This window comes from Calonectris borealis, chromosome 10 (genome assembly GCF_964195595.1).
Source record: "Calonectris borealis chromosome 10, bCalBor7.hap1.2, whole genome shotgun sequence".
NCBI lineage: Eukaryota > Metazoa > Chordata > Aves > Procellariiformes > Procellariidae > Calonectris > Calonectris borealis.
In genome coordinates, this window is record NC_134321.1 from 17,521,765 (window position 1) to 17,542,597 (window position 20,833).

A 20,833-nucleotide genomic window follows, 5' to 3' on the forward strand; every position below is an offset into this window, starting at 1 on the left:
TGTTTGGTTTCATGCACAACTTAATTTTTAAGACCTGTGGTAAAATGGAGAGGGGGAGGTGGGAGGGTGAGGAGAGGGATATGGGGTATTGGATAAACTGGAGAACAAAGAACAACTTGAGAATGGGACCGGCTTTGACCCCAGCCATTCCTCCGTGCCAAAAATAAATAGATAAACTAAAGACATTTTTGTTCGCTGTTTAAGCATGGCCTACAAAGGCATGGCAAGGCCTTGCCCACAACTGTTGTGATAGCAGACTTTATTTCAGTAGGAAAGCAAGAAGTTGTGGCCTTGTGGGCAGCCACCTGATGGCTTCTGGGTCTCATGGAGAGCGGGAGCCCCCTCCTGCATCCTCAGGTGGGGGGGGCCAAGCCCCAGCCCGCAACATCGCACATGGGCTATGCTGTCTCCCTGTGCTCCCCGGCTGCGGGTGCAAGCGGTTTGTGGGAAACCTGGAGGGGCTGATGAGGATGCTTTAGGCTGAAACGTGGCTCCAAGCATCTGAGTGCAGCCCAGCTAAGGGAGCTGTGGCTCCCCGCACCTCTGCTTGTATCTGGGCAGGACTGAGCAGGAGTGGGTTCCCCCCTGCCCTTCCCCCAGCATTCCTTGATTTAGCCTAAATGGCAAGAAATTAAATGACTATCTATTCAGTTGTTCAATTCCTCAAAGTGGGGGTGTGTGTAGTCTTGTTCTTCTAATCCTAGGGCCCGAGCACCAAAGACGGCTAGTTTTATTCCAGGAGCTCAGGCTGACGGGTGCAGAGTCCGTCGCAGAGCAGGGGAGGTAGTCAGAGGCTGAAGCAGGAGCCAAGGGAGTGTGCGTGTATGTGAGAATTTTTGTTTACTCCTTGACTGCATGATGGGAATCTATATATTGATTTAGAGGCCTGTTTGTGGATCAACAAATGAAAATCTACCTGGTATGCAGGGAAAAGAAGACCTTTAGGTTTTCCCCTGTAATTACATGGTAGAGTAGCTCTTGAAGAAGATAGGAAACCATGCTGGAGGCTGGCTGTGCACTGAAGGAGTGCAAAACAGCTTGTCAGGTGTATGGCTATATTTGCTTTCATCTAATTTCCTCTTACGATTTTCAGCTAAGGTGTGGAATAGGATATTAGCAGTTAGCATTAGCTCTGTAAGCACATTTGCACGGTAGCTGAGTTGTGGCTGGCTGGAACAGCACAGCTGCTATTTGCAGTGGCCTTGGTGGAAGAGCGGGTGTGCAGGCAGCTGCCAGGCTGCTCCTCAGCAGGCAGCTCCCTCGGGGTACCTGATCCTGGGAGATGCAAGTCTGTTGTGAGCATCCCACCGCTGCTGCACTCAAAAGCCCCGTTGCCAAAGGAAGGAGATGGTTTGTCTGAAAACCATCCTGCCACCTGCAAGTGCTCTTTCCTCCAGGACCCAAAGGAGTTTTTTCCAAACTTCCTGGCCTCAACAGCAGGGAGCAGCCAGCCTGGCTGGTCCTCAGCCATCAGTGTTTTACAAATGTCTTGCACTGTGCTTCTTGGCTTGGAGGGGTTTCCTTGGAGACCTGATGTCCTGTAATTTAGTGAGGAGACAAGAACTGACATCAGGAAAGGGGCGATGCTGGAGAAATAGTTACAGAGAGAAAAGAGAGCGTGGGGTCTGTCTACACTCCCTTGCAGAGGCGGGCACGAGCGCTAGCTGAGCGTAGGAGCACGGGCTGAGTGAGAAAGCTGGTTATGTTCAGATCGGTGGAATTTGGCAAGGGGATACCGCTTCCCACATGAAGCAGGGAGAAGCTCCTCGGTTAACCCATTGATTCCAGACAAGCCGCTTGTAAGACACTCTGTGGTGCTCTGCTCTACAGAACCGGGTAATCTGCACAGGCAGAGAGACCTGCTGTCCCTGGGTTTTCACTTGTGATGCCACAAGCCCTTAGGCAATACGAGTGGGAATTTATCTTCCCCCCCCCACATGGATGACTTTGTCTTACCTCTCTGATTTGAACAGTTAGAGGGACCACAGATTCCAGGTGCTTTCAAAAAGTTTTTCCCTCTGTTTCAAGTCATGGCAAAAGCACAGATCTCTGAACACAGGTAGAGCTAAACTTCTGCAGTTTCGCACCAGGAAGCCCAGGTAGCTGGTATTGAACACTTCCAGCAGCCCGCTGGACAGCACATCCCCTCCTGCCTCCCTCCGTGCTGCCTGGCAGAGCCTGGCTGCTCACCCCAGCCGGAGACAGAAGGGCAAGGAGACCAGGTATGTCCTGAGCACGAGGGTGACTTTGGCATCTTGTGAAACAGGAGAGCAAAGGGTAGGTTTCCAGGGCAGTGCGGTGAGGATTACTTGCAGTCATAGACAATGACAGAGAGACAACGCAAAGGCAGGGGAGATGTGCCCCAAACAACCGCAGGAGGAAAGTGTGAAGGGGTGGTGGAGGCAGCATCAGGAGCCCAACAAGCAGGACATGAGCTCAGGGAAGGGGCTTTGGGGTTACTTGTAGCTTGCTTTCCCTCGCTTGTGTCTACCCTTACCACTCTCCTAGGCCCTTATTTCTTTGTGTGGTATCAAACACGCTCTGAGCATGATGCAAGTCAACCTCTGCAGCTCTGAACTTGCCTGCTCTTGCGTCACCCAGAGACGCATGTGGGAAAGCAGGCTCTTCGTGCCACCATCTGAATTTGGGTGCTCACATTTCCAAGGTAACCAGGTTATTTGTGGGCTGTTATTTTCTTTTTTTATCCTTTATGTGAGCAAATCAGGCTATTTGCAGTGTTGCAAAGGCATGTAAATAGTTCAGCTAATCAACACATCCCTGTATTTACAGCTCACTGGCACAGGCTGTGATAGTCATGCTCTGGGCTGCTCGGAAAGTGTGTGAAAGTGGGCTTTCTTCCAGATTTTGTGTCATTTGCTCCTGTGCTTCCTCAAATCTTTCTCTTAATCATGCTTGAGGTCAGAGTGCTGGGCTGGCTAAATGTAATTTGGGATGAGAAGGCAGGTGAGGAAATGTCCAGGAGGTAGCGAGAACAGCTCTTGGGAGTTCCATCCAGCCTCCATGTCCTGTTCCTGCGAGTTCCTTTATTCAAGCTGCAAAGTTCCCCTTTTGCTGGCTTTGTCTTTTGACCTTCTTGCTGTGTCGCCCAGCAGCACGGGCCCAAAGGACAGGCTGCAGCAAGGCCACCCAGCGCTGCCACGAGGTCACTGCTGGATCCCTGGCCCAGGTGTGAGTTTTGGGTGGGAGACACCAGCACAAGAGTGTGGCATGAGGGAAACAGTTGTGCTGTGTGCTGGCGGTTGTATTGCTCGCCATGCGGGGAAGGGGGCAAGTGGGTGCTGGGGGCTGCCACGTCCGGCTGGGCCGTGTGGGGTCCGGGCTAGTGGTTCACACACGTGGTTCAGCTAGTGACATGACGATGTCATGAAGTGGTTCACACACGTGGTTCAGCTAGTGACATGACGATGTCATGAAGTGGTTCACACACGTGGTTCAGCTAGTGACATGACGATGAAGCAGCAAATGTGCCTGTTCCCTGGGGGCCATGCTCAAATTGAAATGGCTATTTGTGTGGCATCTGTGTGGTATTTGCCTTAGTTGCTGGGAAACCGTGAAGCGGGGAGCAATATGGTGTTGGACCTCAGAGCAGCGCTCTCCCCAAGGTGGGCAGTGGCAGCCATTTTGCGTCCCTCCTCTCCACAGCACGCCCCTTCCGTTCCCTGTCATGGCCGCTGCTGCCCTGAGGGGGGTGCACCAGCCCCCCTTCCTGGGCCAGCTGGGCTTCGGGGGGGGGGGGGGGGGGGGCGCAAAATTACCTCTGTGAGCACCGTCTCCTTTTCCTAGCCTGGCTATGTCTCTGCTCTCACCTTTTTCCTCTCCAAAACACCTGAGGAGCTGCAGTGACACCTCAGGTGGGTCCTGCGAGGGAGGTGTGGGAGGACGAACAGCTGGGGGAAGAAGGTTCTGTGTGGCTGGCAGCAGCTGAACCCCTCAGCCTGCAATGGCGGCAGCAGTCCTCAGCAGCCGTGATGGTGCTGGCACCAGCGGTCACAGACTATGAGCTGCTTGCAATTGAATTGTAAGTTTCTGGTGCCTCCGGGCTCCTCCCTGACACCTTCATGCTGCCCTGCTCAGCCATGTTGCGATCGTGTTTTTGGGTTGGGAGCTGGGTCAGGGCGGAAGCTGCGGTTCAGCTTTGATGGCTCAGTCAAGGGCTGGGGATTAATTATGGGTTGGGAATTAATCATGCAGCAGGCAGAGACACCCAGGCTGGTGGTACAGCCCCAGACTGCTGGTTCCCAGCCTCTGTGGGCCATGTGGACCCCTCAGTGCTGGGACAGTGTGGACCCTGCTCCCCTGCCTGGTGCAGGGCGAGACCACCAGCACACTGGCCTTTCTTTCTCTCTTCTGGTTGTTTGTGCTCATAGCTGAACTTGCACTTGCTCTGCATTGCCCTTATTTACTTTCCCTGGTTTCTCCACTGCTTTCTGTTTCTTCAGATAGTTGGGTTTTGAGGTATTCTCACCTGGCAGCTGCTCCTGTGAAGCTGTGGTCCTTCTGCAGGAGAACGGAGCCCTGGCTTCCTCTCAGAGACATTGGGGCACGTTGGAAATGGAAACCAGCTGTGCTATGGGAAGATTTGGGGGGGATGTGTGTTAATTCTATGCTGCTCAGTGGTCCAAGCGATCTAAGAGCACATAGAACCTTAAGAAGTATCTGGTGAAGGAACCAGGTATGCGTGGAGGAAGGGGAATCCAGACAGATTTATCTATTTTCCTACTTTCTTTCCCTAGAGAAACATCTGGCTTATGTAAAGCCATTTGCTGGGTTTCTCACTGCTTTATCTTGAAAGTCTCTGCATTCAGGCACTCTGCTCTTCTCATCAACCTGCGCTTCTCATCTTCCATCACTGCCTCAAGGGCAGATTCTTCATGATTTGGGGTTTTGCTTTTATGAAGTTTACTCTTTGTTTCTGGTCTGTGTTGTCTTTTTCTTTTCTTTCCTTTCCTTTTCTTTTCTTGTAAAGGACTGCTCTAGTTTGGCTTGTGGTTTTGCCTTGTTTTCTTCTGAGAGGTGAATTGTTGTGATAAACCCTGCACAAAGTGGGAGGGAGCAGACTGGTGCGTTGGCGAGACGCTGGTCACTGATACGGCATTAGTGAAAGCCCTGTGCCAGCAAGAAGCTGAGTTCTGAGGTTTGATTGTGGATGCAACACCCTAGAAGCACAGCATTTTTCTGTATGGGAGATTTTGAATTGAAATTTGTATGAGGGGGTTCAGTTAGTGGGGTTGTGACTTTGGGTTTGGGGTAGGTACTGTCAGACACAGTTTTTGTGCAGTTCAGCCCCTTATTTGGACCCCCATCAGCGTGGCACCCCTCAACACTAGTGCCAGTGTGGCTCTGAATTGGACCCATCATTTTACCATGCAATCCTGGCAGTGAAGTGCTCAGTATCTGGTGGAAGATTTATGGCTCTGCTCCAGTCATGTAGTTTGTTTGGTTCTTACTCTAAATTTGCCACTTCCTCTCCCTGGATGGCTGATTCCCCGCTGCTTGGAGCAGGCAGCGGTCCAGGCACGATCGCACCCCCAAGAGCCAAGCAGGATCCTCCTGGAGCTTTGCAAAGCAGGATGCTGGATGTGAGTTTGAGGGGGTTTGGGGTGCTGAACCTGCAGAAAGCTGCCCTCTCCTCCAACAGAACAAAGATCAGCTCTGCAGTGAGCTCCGTCTCCGTGTCCCTTCTGCCATTCATCACCTTCCCTCTGCCCCCATTCAGTTGCCTTCGAATGATCCTGCGCTAGAGGTTCAAGCAGGCTCCTGCATGTCTTGGCCTTGCATCCAGTTGGCAGAAAGCTGAGAACGAGAGATGTTTGGGAAAGTGTTGTGGGGTTTTTTTTTTTTTGTTTGGGTTTTTTTAATTATTTTTTTTAACAAGAAGCTTCACTATTCATTCATTCCCCAAATAGCTTTCCCTCTCATTGGATAACATCTTCCTGCTAGGACAGTCCAAGCCTGTTCTGACAGGCGGCTTATCTGCCTCACAGCTCTGACTGCTTCCTCTGTCTCTCCTTTGTGTGGGAGGTGTTTTGTCTTTCCAAACTTCTGCTGACTTCAGTGGGCGCTAGCTTGTGCCCAAACATGCACTGATAGTGCAGTTCAGTGCTGAAATTTGCTGCTGATTTTTATTTATGTCCCTGCAGCATGTTTTTCTTTGCAAGGGGAAGGACTAAAGTGGTTGGGGAGGGGCAGGAGGGTTGTTATTGAAAGTTAGTGAAGCAGAGGTTCTCCGTTGACCCTGTCTGCTTCCGTCCAGCGAGTCCTGCAGCAGAACATAGTGAAGGCACTAGTGTTGAGGGGTGCCACGCCAATGGGGGTCCAAATAAAGGCTGAACTGCACAAAAACTGTGTGTGAAAAAGCCCAGAGCAGCCAGCTTGTTGCTTTCCTGTGTTGCCAGCTGCTCAGGCAGTTTTAGAGAAGTTCCCAGTCTAGTTTTAAATCTGGTAAAAGTGGGGAGAAGTGCATGTGTGTGCATGAAGCAAGATTTACAAATGTCAGTATTTTTACTAAAACAAATCCAGTCATGTTTGAAGCTGCTGTCTGCCAGTGTGTATTCCTGATACAGAATCAGTGCTTCCACTGAGACAGTTTCCAGTCAACATGGTGGGACTGCCACTTCCTATCTGTGGCTCGAACCAGCAGTAGCCAGGAAAAGCCCCATCTTGTCCCCTGTCTATGCTCCTCTTAGAGTGTCTGTATCAGTCCGGTGCCTGCAGTCTCATCCCCCAGCCTGGGCTAGCCGGGCCCCTCTCAGATGGGAAGGGAGAGGACAGATCCTCTTAGGAGAGGGACATCTATCTTGTGAAGAGCACTTCTGGATCATATGTGCTGGCGCCCCTGAAAAATGGTGGGCCCTTGCAGCTTGTGTTGATTGGCCACCAAGAGATGAAGCACTTGACCTTGGAGATGGGTCAGGTGGTGAGTTACACACAAGAACACTTTCCCTGCCTTAGTGTTAAAATCAAGCTCTGACCTCTGGCAGTCCAGAATAACTCCCACATGTTACTGTCCTGAAATAACTATGAATGAAACTGTGGAGGGTGGTTAGTTTTCTTGAATCTCCAAAACTTCAGTGAGCCTGTTCCTTGTGGAGGACAAAACATTTGGTTTTGTCCATGGAGTTCTTGACTTTTCTTCCTGAGCCGTGGGATAATTCCTACTGGCCATGTGATGCCACCACATGTCCAGTGCTACTGCATGTGCAGCGGAGGCTCAGGGATGTTTGTAGGTCAGGGATGACAGATACTCGGCAGGACTCATAGGTGCTATTATTTAATTGCATTCCAACAGCAGCGAAAGCAGTAGCAAGAGTAATAAACAAATTATAATCTACATTATGAAGCTGACAAATGCCACCCACTCATTACCTGTCTTTAACCACTCTCATTACTACCCAGTCTTTGTGGGAACTAATCTTGCTGCTCAGTGTCCGACTTGTAATACCATTATCTGAAGCAATCGGCCGCTCCTTGTGAAAGAAGAGGAAGGTGCTTTTCCTGAGGCTTGTTCTCTGGGTGCTGAAATGTGGGTAGCTCTGGGGTGGAGGAGGCTGAAGGGAGCACTTTGCAAAAGCATGGTGTGACAGGGAGGTGAAGACTGCAGTCCACAGAGACAATCTTGGGGGAGGGCCTGGGGATGGGTGGCAGGATGGAAGATTGTCACTAGGAGGAAAAGGCTGCGCTCTGTTTGTCTCCCTAGGATTGAAGAATAGTATCCAGCAAAGGGATGTTAGGAAGAGCCATGTTTTTTCTCTCCGGATGTTTTCCAGGGTTTGGGAGCAAGCTGGGTTGCTGAGTAATGACACTTCTCTTTGTGGCTGCTCCAAGCCCAGGGTGTTGCAGGAAGAAGTCCTGGTAGTGATTCTGTGGGGACCTGTTCAGGCTTCCCCCAAGAAAAAAAACTGATCTCCAGGAATTTCTTGCAGTGGTCTGGCATAGCTTGAGTTCAGCAGAGCCCAGGATGCTCAGCCTCCTTGGTGCCTGGCTGCTGCCATTACATTGTGTCGGTCCGTACTAAATGTTAATGTCTGCGCTGTGCCTGGGGTGCAGCTATTCTCCTTTCCTCGCTGACACAACTGGGAGCCTTCCTGGGGGAGGTTATTGAGGCCTGCAAGCTGAGGAGTTGGGCTGAGAGAGCAGATGGGAAAATAGGTCTTTTTCAAGATACTCCATGGGTGGCTGGACCCTGGCCACCCAGAGGTCCTATTGTGCTCTCAGGGTTTTGAGATATCTGATGGGGGTCTCTAATGGGTAAATAATAAGCTGAAAGACGGGAAACGAAGACTGAGAGGTGAAGGGCCATATTTCCCAGTGGAGAATTGACATCAGTCAAATGTGACAATGGCCTGTCGAAGGCCAGAGCTTATGAATGTGTCTGTTAATGATAAAGAGGAGTAAGTGGCAGGTGATGAGGTTTGCTGCTGACTATTCAGAGTAGCAAAAACCAAAAGCTGCACTGAATAACTGTAGGAAGTCCTTGCAATGTGGAGTGGTGGGGTTGCAGCATATGATGCTGAGAGAAGCAAAGCAATCCAGGAGGAAGAGGGAGCCATCTTAATCTAAAGTGCAGTGCAATGGGCTCAAAACAGAATAATGTCACTTGGGAGAGAGATCTCAGAAATGCAATGAACTGGGCTGTAGGAGCAAGGCATGATTCTGAGTACGGTCAAAAAACCCGAAAACAATTGACTTCTAGGAAAAGAGCTGAGAACAAACAGTATAAATGCACTGTATGAATTTGTGGCGAACAAAAGCATTTATGTAGGTTTGGGGGAGACTGGAGTAACTAATGCAAGGAAAATCCATGGAGTGCTTTTAAATATCAATACATAGTCTCCTGTTGAGAAAGTCCCACAGCCACAAATAGCTGGAGCCTGGGAAAGGGTTTGTAATGAAACATAGCTACATGCTTGGCCTGTTCTAATACTCTTTCCTAGGTGCTGCTATCAAGTACCATTGAAGACAGGACACAGGGCAGGATGAAGCTTGATCCAGCCACAGTTAGTGGCTCTGATTCCTCTGATTTTCCAAAAAGGTGCTGTCCTGGAGTAAGCCATGTATGGCACACGGTGATTGTGTGTGTATGAGGAGCTTTTATGTAGGTTGGAGATACTGTGCTCTCTTTCTCTCTGTTCAGTGGAGAGAGCTGCTGGATGAGAAAACTCCTGAGGTTATTGTACATCCGTTATCAAAGGGACATTGCAATGTACTGTAGGACAGCCAAAGCAGGGAGAGGGGCTTTGTACCAACAGAAACATCTTGTTCTTCACCAGCACCAGTCACTCTGAAATGAACAGTTTCCTTAGGTGATGGAAAGCCACTGCCTGGGTCAACAAACCTGCCTCTTGTCTCCTCTGAGGAACGTTTGGGCAAGAAACCAACTCCAAAAGGATTCGCTTTCTTTGACCTGTCCTCTCCCATCACTTCTTAAATACTGTGCTTCTGGTTAGGAAGAATGGTTGCCCTAGCTGGATGGGCCAGGGCAACTCATCCCGCCCTCAAAGCCCCCATGTGCTACTTGAACCCACAAGTGGGGCGAGACACTGTGTGGGAGCGTGAGACAAGTTCCTAATGTTCCTGTTGATCAAATGGCCCACTGAGTCTCCTGATCTGCTGTGGGGATAAGTCATAACAAGGACTCTCTCTTAATCCTCATTATCCTCTGTTGGTGCTTCCTGCCCACATACACTAGATATTTCCTATCAACAGGGAGTAACCTCTGTGGAAGATAGGATCAGATTCCCAGGAACCAGGCTGTAGTAAGAATGAAGGAAGAATGAGGAAACTGTCCTAATTTGAGGCTAATCTTATAAATACAGGGCTGGATACAGACAATAGGAAGAGAAATGCCAGGAGAGCTTTAGCATTTATTTAGGAAAGGATCATCTTTTGCCAGGAGTAGCCTTAATTGTAACTTATGATGTGGTAAAGTTGCTGTTTGATCTCAGCTTCAGTGGAGGGGAAGAGACAGATTCTGCTTTGTGTCACCAGAGAAGGAGTAGCCTGAGAAAAGAACAGGGAAAAGTATCTTTAAAAGCAATTTTTTTTGTCACTTGTGTACTAATTCAAGCTGCAGCGCATTGGAGTGCTTTATTTCTAAGTTTTGATTTGGATAAAACACTAAATAAGGAGGAGAAAAGGGCTGTGTGATTTTTCCTGAAGCAGATGTGCTAATATACCCATCGGGTATTTAATGTTGTACGGCATTGCTGGAAATGCAGAAGACAACAAATCTTTTCTTCTAGCATAAGTGGGTTGGTGGGGTGAGGTGTTTCTTTCCCTGACGTAGCCCCATAGCTGGAGCCTGTACCAGTTGGAGTCTTGGGCTGTCCCTCATGCTCACCTTTCATGTGGGCTGGGTGGAGTGTGCTGAAGCTGTTTGTAGTGGGGAGTTCTCTACAGACTGTTGTTTTTATGAACCTTTTTAGGCAACCTGTTAAAATGAAGAGTTGCCTCCTACCTGTCCCTGTCCTATCCGCATCACGGCACCACGCACAGAGCCCATGATGCCTCTGTGCGTTTCTTTTGCAAGCAGGGTGAGAGCATGTGCATGTTTGTGAGAAATGAATTGCCTTTACAGGGATGTGTGAGGGTCCTTAACCACATATTCATGTGCAGCTGGTATTCTAGCATGATCCCATAACCATACAAATGACTACAATGCAACAAGGTGTGGACACTGATTGCTCATCCCCACCCTGAAGGCAGTGTCGCAAGTTCCTGGAAAATGCCGTCATGTCCTTGCGGGTTTGGACTCGTTTGGCTTTTTACTATCCATCCAGCTCACAGGTGCTTGTTGGTGTTTTATTTATTGCCCAGCTCTGGGATGATCACTGCTTCTTCCTTTGGAAGCTTTACAGGCCTTGTCTTGGACCAAATTTGTGAAGCTACGGTGACGTACAAAACCCCTGCTTCCTGGAAACTTTCTGTCCCTTTTAGACAGTCCAGCTTGGACAGGAGATGTCACCAGACTTGGCCTAAGATGAGTGGTACAGTAGTTCCCTGTCCCAGGCTTCCTGTATGAATTAGGACAAGGCCTTTCAGCCACCTGTAGGCCATCCATATCTTAGTTTCCCACTTCCTATCATTTCTGGCCCTCCCAGGATCGTTGATTTTTGCCTGAAAGTCAGCAGAAGAGTCATGCCATGTGGACTTGCATTCCTTCCCCCGGTGGTTTTCTTTGTTGTTTTCTCTTCACCATAGCAGGTTATATGATCTAAGGGTTCCACTTTATTATAAACAGTGCACAGTTTGGCTCTGATGGTGGGTTTGGTTTTTTTTTGTTTGTTTGTTTGGTGGTGTTTTTTTTTTTTTTTTTTAACGTTTCAAATGACTGATGCATTTGGGCTCTGTTTAAGATGAACTTTGTCAGGGAGCAGGGCAGCCTCAGAGGACATACACAGTGGTGTGGGCACACCATATCCTCCTTTGTGCTAAGTTTACTTTGATAAAGGGTTGCTAAGTAGTGCCTACAGGTGGCTGATGCAGCTGGATAGTGAACAGAGTGCTTGTAATTGCTTCTGCTATCTTCAGGGATGTGCTTCCAGCAAGTCACGACACCTGGTAACGTGCTTGTAACATCTATTAACCTTGTAATCTTATAAGCAGAGCTTTAATCCTGCCTGGTTGCCAGTCAGATCTGGAAACATCGACTCCATGGTCTCTGCTAAAATGCTGTGCCTGGTCGCTGAGCTCACTGGATTTCGCTGCCTTCACTGTCTTCTCCTCCTTGCCAGATGCTCCGCTCCTTCGCATAGATTGAAGCCCGCCCTTGTCTATTAGTTTTCTCCCCAAGTCCTTCTGTAGCATGGATGATTGAATGTTGATTCTTTGCTAGCCACGTGCTGGTGTGTGATATTTCCCACTTTACAGATGGCAGATACCCTGCAGTGAAGGAGCTGTGAGGCTGAAGGGGCCAGCGTTCCTGCAAAGCTGTGAGTGGCCTGGTGATGTGCTGGAGTTTGGGAAGGTGGAAGGATTGGAGGGAGAGTTTAGGCTTGCTGCAGAAAGAGGACAGATTCAAGAACTCTTGTTTTGTGTGTGCTGTTGGGATCTGGTCTGCTGCAGAAAGAGGAGTCCCTGTGCTGCAGGCTGGCTGTGGAAGGCACACGCCAGCCACAGGGTGCTCAGCCAGGCAGGAGACGGAGGGAAAGGAATGTCCTACGCAGGCTGTGAGCAAACCCTGGACTGAGCCACCAACAGAGGTGGTTGGTGGCAGAGCAGGGATTGAGCCCTGAGCTTTTAACAAACCAGCTTTCACCAGAACTTCATGGTCCAGCCTTCTTCTCCAAGGCCTGCTCTAAGCATAGGCATAAGGTGTCATGCCAGAGTACCCAACTGCTGGAGTTCTGATCTGTAGCCATCCTCACCTGGGAAGGTGTCCCCTGGAGAAATGCAGGCAGCAGCATCCTGCCATGTGGGAAGCCCTGAAGAAGAGAAGGCTTGGCCAGGAGGAGGTGGTGCAGAGCACACAGGAGGATCTTGGGGTGGGGTTTCAGGCTGACTTCCAGGTCCAGCTCTGGGGCAGCCCTGGTAAATGCTCTTCACAGCACTGGGAGGGACTGGTGATCAGTGAGCAGGGCGGGGTGGATGCTCTGGGCCAAACTCTCGCTTGTCTCCTTTCTCCTTAGGGCATTCTTCATTCATTAAACTTGCTACCAAGGCAGCTTTGGTGGAAGTAACCAGTTTCCTGAAAGTGGAGGCCTTTCCTGAGTGAGCACCCAGTCTTGGGGTTTGGGTGAACTGCCATGTTTGGAAGAGCGGGGTGGGGAAAGCGGGGAGTTTTTTTGTGTGCTCCATTACCAGTGACTGCGGACAAGAATATGGAGCAACAAACAACACCAAAGAGCAGAGGGCCAGTTTTAATTGCCTGCAGTCAGATACTCCTGGTGAGCAGAGACCAAAGCTTTTAATGGAGAGCACATCCTACCTCTAGTCTGTATGTCTTCCTCCTTCCTGGCTCTAAACATGACTTCAGATGTGTGGCTCCAAATTAAGCAGTGAGAGCCGGTTTAGGGTAGGCGCTGTCTTTTGCCTTCCACTTTCTTCAGTACCCCAGTCAGCAGAGATGTGATCCCAGGCAGCACCCCTGTGGCATGGCTGTTGTGCGAAATAACAAGCTGACAAGTCCTGACTCCTTATTTATATTTTGGTGAAGGTTTTTATCATGTTTCCTGCAGACACGGACTGAGAGGAACGGGTGGTTCTGCTGTTGGCATGCCTTTCTGATAAAGGCCAATGGCTTTTAGCAAGCCTCATGGCTCTTGAGTTGCTTTTGGGTCTCAGTATATCCCCTTTTGCTGCTTCTTGTGACCGCGTCTGCTGCGCCTGCTGGAAGACAGGTATCTTCTGTGCAAGGGATTTTAAGAAGTCACTTAGCCTGTTTACTTTTCAGTTTTATAACCTTTATTCTGTTTTGTTTTTTTTTTTATTCTTCCTCTGCCCCGGAAATCTCTCCTTTACCCTCCTCAAGTAGAGAATATTTACAGGAATCTGTAATTTGTTAATTGAAACTGCTTCTTGCTTTGCATGGGGAAAAAAAAAGCAAACTATGACTGCAACACAGTGGAAGTGTAAACAGGAAAACATACAAAAAAGGCTTCATTTTGGAGACATATTCCCTTAAGAATGCAAAACCTTCTAGGCCTGGAACATTTGTGAGTCAAGTATCAATTGGTGTGATGTACCAGAAAAGGAAATGTTTAACTTTATTTATGTCCAGTAGAGCTCAATGAAGCCTTCAGAGAAAAAAACAACCGAGAAGGATTCAAAGGGAAACAGCACATAGGGCTTCCGGCTGTGTATGCAGCACTCTTTTTAAGAGTTTCATGGGAATGTTAATAGTTTATTCTCAGCAGTGTCCGTGGAATGTAAGTCTGTAATTTGGAAACTTTTTGCATGACTTTCAAATTTAAAATAAAAGAGAAATCTGGCCTAGATTTTAAAAAGTGAGTGTGGAAGTTCCCCCCAAACCAGTGGTGAGATAGCCCATAAACAGTGTCTAGAAAACCAGGTCCCTTAAGGCTGTCTTCACTTGGAATCCAAATTTAATAGGTGATTTAGGTGACCTTATGTTTGAAAGTCACCATGTGATTTGGGCAACCAAAGGAATAATTTGTGAATTATCTATTAGCTGAAATATGTTCGCATAAGCCATACACTGACTAATTGAACATAATGAGTAAAGTCATCAAAACTGAAGTCTGTTCATGATTAATTTGTGAACTGACAAAGGAGCTAAATCATTTGATGAGCATTTGGTTCCGAGTTGTACACCTAGCTCTAGTGTCCAGCTGTAGAAGAACAAAATGTTTACTTAAGCTCAGTATTGATGGTTTGTGAAGACCAGATCTATTTTTATTATTATTGCTTTATTTGGAAGAGACTTCAGAAGTCTTTGGAGTGTCTTTTTTTTTTCTTCTTTTTTTAACCCTTTTTGGCAGGATGCTAACAGATCAGAGCCAGACAGTTGTCCCCTCTGCAGTTGGTCAGAGAGTTAACAAGAAGTTTATTTGATCTGGAAATTCGGAGGGGTCCTTGTCTCTGCTGTACTGTGGTCCTGCCAGGCAGGACAGCACTTTTCACCTCTGCAATTTGAATTAGGGCAGAGGAAGAACAAACTGTCACTATGAGCTGTTCCAACCAACTCCCTTCTTCTGTCAACTGCCAACCATGATTTTATGTTTAATTATTTGCATTACATCATTAGTCCTGTGCTAGGTGTTGTATGAGGCTAATGATGTAAAACCTACAGTAGGTTTAGACACTGTACAGGCTTCCCTGTAGGGTGTATGTGCTAAAGTGTTTGAAGTGCTGAAGGAGGGGAAGCTGGCAAAATCTTCCCTATCCCCTCCCCTTGGAATAGTGATTTATTTAACATGTTCATTTAGCCTGCTTATTAAAACAGAATATTCTTCTTCAGAAGTACATCCCTGCACTAGTTAGAATCTCCTTTATGCTTTCTATGCTGTGCATCTGAGCAGGACATTTCTGAGGGAGACCCTGTCAGAGGTCCACTGTGCTCTTCCCACTGGAGCAAGCCCAGGCCAGGCACCGGGACAGGCGGTTCAAGGGTGCATCAGATCAGTTATTTAGAGATCTTGGGCAAAACAGAATGCATCAGAGTCTTGGCTCTCCAGAACATAAAAGTCAAAGTATCTCTTCTGAAGGTGCCTGGTAATTACAAGCAGATCTCCTCCCTTCCAGAGCCTGTGGTGAGGGTTGGCTACTTGTTATTGCCCTAATGTTATTTCTGCATCCTCACAGCCCGTGTGTACATGCATATTTCCGCTTGCTTTTTTATCATGTTCTTCATTCTGAGCTTCCCTTTAGACTGTTGATAAACTGTCTGTATTAATATGGGTGAGGGTGTTGTGTTTCGGAGGGTCTGGCAGGGTTTCTTACAGAGTACCTGGATGCACAGGAACTATTAAAGTGTGGTCTCGCAGGCCAACAGTCGGGCAGTGTAGCCTGCCGGTTCCCTCCTGGCGGGAGTGTGCTCGCTGCAGATGCCAGCTCGTATGGTGGGGATGAAACTGGGAAAGGATGTTCTGCGTACTGGTAGTAAACCTCTGAGCGAAGGGGGCTAGGAAGGGGAATGGGCAGTGCTGGTGGCAGAGGAGGGACAGCCTGACTCGCAGAGCCCCTGTCCTACACTCACCAAGTCTGGTTTGAGAGGGTGGAGAGGGAAATCACTTCTTCTCTCGCCTCTGTTGGTATCTGTGCCCTCCTGCTCTTATACAGGTCTGTGTGTGTAGTGTCCGTGGAAGCAGAGCAGGGCAGGACAGCAGGTGCCCGGATGCCTCGCTCTTTCTCAATCCTGTGGCCAGACTTGTTAAGCCCAGTTCTCTGTCACCTAAATCAAGCCTGCCTTAACCTGGTGGAAGTGAGGTCAGGGACTGGAGCTGGGATGTGTCCTCCTGTTCCCACAGCTAGCCATATACTGAGAAACCCAGGAGCCGATCACGCTCCACTGCTCTGGTAGGAGATGCTTGTCCTTTACCCCTCTCTGGAGTGGTTGAGTCTGTCTGCACTGAAAAACGCTCTCCCTCCGGAAGAGGAAATATGGGCTCTGCTTCTGTGAGATGCTGCAGGGTGGCCAAACATCCTCAGCAGATAGAGATCATGTAATTCGGGTGGACCACTAAACTTTTAGGCAGCAATTAGGACTTATGCAGTAACTCTGAGTCAACTAATACATCTGGGTGTTGCCTTGGCATACTTCCGATGGCAAATCCTTCCTGTGTAGGCTTGATGTTCTTACGTTCTCTACTGGTCTCCCAAGTGCTCCACTTGGAAACCTGATCAAAAGCCTGTGGTGATGCCAAAGGGAGATGTCCCATTGGCTTTCCTTTGGTCCTCTAAACCTGCAGATGATCCCAGGCAGTTTCTTTGAAGCCTTCTTCCCCAGTGGATGAAGTAATTATGACTTCTGTGCAGCAGGCTAATAGCTCTGAAGACTTTAGTCAGGCCGATTAACAACAACTGTGTTTTAATAAAAAATGTTCTGGTAAATCCTTCTGAATTGCAGCCCTAATTACTCTGCAGCCTGATGTGCAGCAATTGCAAAGCTAATAGGATCACCTGAATCCAGTTAATGAATCCTCTGTTATGGCTTGCTGTGACTCACAAGATGTGTAGTGTTTCTTCTGGTCTCCCCTGCCCTGCTCCATTCCCTGGTGAATATTTATGCTCTGTATTGCCAAAGGTAAGGGGGTGTGCGCCTAAACTTTGAATGGATTAACTTAAATATATGTGCATCCTTCCTCTCATTATTTCAAGCCACTGTAAGCATCAAGAGCCTGGGCTTTTTGCTTTGGTCTCAAGGTTAGTTCATTCAAGAAGTCACCGGTAGCTGCTGCCGCCTGATAGCTCTTTTCAGGCTTACGGGTTTTGGTGAGAAATCTGTTCAGCCCTGTTCTCTGTTTCCCTGATAGTAGTCTGCATCTATGTTAGAGAACAGAGTCAGGAGAAACAGACTTGTCCTTGCTAGCATTTTAAGGTAGTTTGTCCTGTATCAGGAAAGGAAAAAACATTAATCTGAAAGTAATTTGTTTTGTTGGAACACGTTTTCTTTCCGTTTCAGCCCTTTGTATGTAAACTTGCTTGTGCTCCCTGGCTGCTCCCCGCCCCGCCCCCCCTTTCCTTTCAAAAGGAAAAAGGCGTATTAACCCCAAATCCAAGTTCTTCCATTTTTGACAAGGTTGTAAGCTGGTGATCTGGGTTTGGAAGGCTCAGGACTGCTCAGGAGTGGGACTCTGGGCAAGCAACAGGGACCCAATGGTGCTTTTGGTTTTAAGGTGCCTTTTCCTTTTACAGGTGGAGGGTCTAGGTAGTTTGGGGCTTGTTGGCAGGCTGTTGTGTTAAAGGTTCTGCCTCAGCCAGGGATAAGCAAAGGACTGTTTGAAAGTAGCCTTTCAAAACTTCCCTCCTTGTTGATTTCTTGTTCTAAATGTGCTGTGTTTCTTACATAGATTTATAGGATTAACTCGTTGTTTAGGCACACTATAAAATGTGCCTCTAACCATGTACCTTATAACTACCATAATAGCAAGGAAGCCTGTCTGATTAATTTAGTGGCAGGAAGCAAAGTAAACATCTAAAGGATGTAATAAAGAGATTCAGGTGGGTAGGACATAGCAACATACCATAGGAAAGACTTGACATCAGCCACATTTCTGGTCCTGTAGCTCCAGTGCAGTCCTTTACTGGACATAATGCAATGAACCATTTGTCTTAACTGCTCATGGAGTTGGAGCTTGTGTAAAAGCGCAGATGTGAGGCCTGGGACTCGCTGTCCCCCAACTATGGGGGTATTGCTGTAGAGAGGAGGATGCAACGGAGCAAATCTCTCTCTTCTCCACTGCTCACACCACAGCTGATTTCATATACGGGTCAAGGTGAAAGACTCCAGCTCACTGTGAGGGTGTTAGTTGAGGATATTGGACTGGGGATTTTCAGAGGCTTAATTAAATCTCTGTCTAGGAACTTGAAGACCTTAGGTAAGAGGGAAAAATGCTAAATGATTCAAGTGTTGCAGCAGAGAGAGATGAATGAAGTTACAAAGGAACTGCACAAATATTTATTGCATGCCAGCAACAGAGGTGGGGGGAGGGAATGGCACTATTTTTTTTTTTTTAAGCAGAGTTTAGAGAGGAAAAAAAAAACAAAAGGCTTGCGTGACGTTTGGAAAGAGGAACAAAACCAAGCCCAGCAAATCTGCTTGTAAATGACAAGAAAAGGAGGGGGAGAGCAGCAGAGATGGTGCTGGAGCGTTTGTATTGTTTTCCTGGGCTTTAAAAGTGCAGTATCATCTTTGTGGCGGCTCCTGCCTAGCTGGGACATGCAAAAAACCTCTCGTGAGCGATGGGCTGAATGTGGGAGAAAGGAGTGCAGTTTATCTTGGATTTTTAAATATTATAGTGTTAGACTTCTGCGTGTCTGGCTCTCCCCTGAAAGTTCAGGGCCTGCTCTTTGAAGGCTCCTCTCATTTCTGGTGTTTACAGGCATTTATCCTCCGCTCTCTGTGCGGGGCTTGGCTACCTGGAGTGGATTAGGAATGTAGGAGTTGTAGCATGGGTAGATGCTGGTTTGGATTGCCTGTGGTGTTTTTTTGTTGTTGTCGGTTTTGTTTGTTTTTCTTCTTTATAGAAGAAATGGGTAATGTGTTCTGGGGCTGGAGCTAGCTTGGCTCTGACCTCCGACTCTGAGATACCGGATGCCTTGGCAGTGACATTAGCTAGGTGGTTTAGGGAGAAGGGGAATGCTTGTGTTCCTTCGTTGCCTCCCAGAGGGTCAGATGGGTTTTCTCATGGTGGGTGGGAGGAAGGCACTTCTCACCTCCTCCGCAGACAGAGCAGAGGTCAGCCGTCTCGCTTACATTTCCCTTAGTCTTGCTGATAAATATTTGTATTTTTGATGTTTTGGAAGCTGAGTGCAGAAAGATCAAAACTCACGCTTGTCAGCTTTTGGGGAGAGTGAGAACTGGCTGCTTCCCACATGTCATCTGTGGGATTGCTTCACACGGCTGCTCTGTGCTTGGGCAGCGCCTTGCCCTTCCCTAGAAGATGCTCCAGGCCCTTGGGAGCTCTCCATACAGGAGCTGGGCATGAAGGAGCATGGCTGTCTGCTGGGCAGAAGCAGGACCTCGGGACCAGGAGGGGTGGAGTTTGTTCCTGGCTCCATCTAACTTTGGCCACCTGGCTTCCGTGTCTCAGTGTGATGGCCAGGCATGACAGAGCATGGCAGAGCAGCATGTGCTTGATGCTGCCTGTCAGCAGCAGGCTTTGTCCTCGCTTCGTGTTACGATGGCAGATCAGATCCTGCCTAACACCCACTTTGCCAGTTGCTAGTGCTGAGTCTGTCCCACTTGACTCCTGCTCGCAGCAAGGCTGGAGGGAGAGCTGTCACAGCGAAGCTCCAATCTCCCTCTCTCTGAACCTACTGCGGGAGTTTTTGGCATGCCCCTGAGTGGGACAAAGATTTCAAATCCTTACCCTAACCTATGGGGAAAGTATTCAGGAGGCTTTCATCTTTGGAAAATGCACTGGGTTCTCTGGATGAAAGAGCTATTATTTACCTATCAACAACATAATCCCCCTCCCTCCTACAGATTGCAGGCAAGCTCCTGGGGCAAACGGCACTGTAATTAAGAACAAATATTTACTATGAAGGACTAGCTGAGGCCTGGCTGGGCAAGCAGCCATGAGCCTTGTCTGAACTTGCCTTCTGTTTGTTCCCCTTTGAAAGCAAGGAGTCAAAGTCTTTTGTCAGAGGAGTGTTTGTGAGGCACAAGATGGTGGGTTGGGCCTCCGAAGCAGCCAGGAGCCATCAGGCTGTTTATTCTAAGCCTAGGAAATCCCCCACAAGCAGAGTTACTTGCATCTAGGGGCACTTCGCTTTTCTGTTATGGATTGCTCTTAGGTAGGTCTGCCAGTGAGGGTGGGTGCAGAGATAGACCTGCATGCAGGGACTGCAGCTGGTGCCATGCTACAAGCCAGTCTGTGGAAATACTTGTCTGCTCTAAAATCACGAATTAATTTAGGCTTTGTTTGCATCTACTTTCCCTTTTGATTTCTGTTGCAATTCAAGAGTTTACTTCCCAGGACTCAAGCCCTGGTGTTTAGATGCAAGGGAGTTTGGCTGCTGGAGAAAGCACGTCCTTACAAAATTGCTGGGACTGTTTCACAGCTCAAACTCGCAGCCTACTCACCTGCCCTCTGCCACTCTGATCAACAGCAAGGAGGGATGACAGGGATCTTGCTCATCTTCTGGCAAGGCTAGGCAAGCTGAAATTTAATAAATAAGTCAATTGTGAGTAATAGAAACAATTGCAAGGATGTGGTGTGTGGTTCAACCAGCTATCACTGCTGTGGTAATGCAACAAGGCATGTGATTAGACTGGGAAATTGCTGTAGCAATACCAAGATTTACAGCATGAGTCCCACAGAAGGAGTAGACGTGGGAGACGTACACAGACACACAGAGCTTGCAAAAGGACTGAGTGAAGTGTCTGAACAAGGCCAGCACCACCTTCCAGGGTGCTGAGGAAGCCATGGAAGTGACTGGAGAGGTGCCCTGCAGCATGCTGGGGGGGGTGTGTGTGTGCGCGCTATAAAACTCACGGTTATAACTTGTCAGAGTTTTTGAGGAATATGTCACCAGCTGCTCTGATTTAAGAGGTTTTTCTTTGGTTTGTTCCTCCTTGTTGTAGGGATGGTCATGTATTCTCAGCAGTGTAACAGCTGAAGATGGGGCTTATGGATGCCTGTGCTCATCGGCTGAGCCTAACCTGCCTGGAGCCCTGATCTGTGAGAGC

General features: G+C 48.3%; 1 long non-coding RNA gene across 1 annotated transcript in view; it reads left to right on the forward strand.

Annotated features, from left to right (window-relative positions):
- Nucleotides 1-20,833, forward strand: part of LOC142086290 (uncharacterized) — a 380,383-nt gene that overhangs the window by 31,312 nt on the left and 328,238 nt on the right. The gene's annotated exons all lie outside the window — the stretch shown is intronic.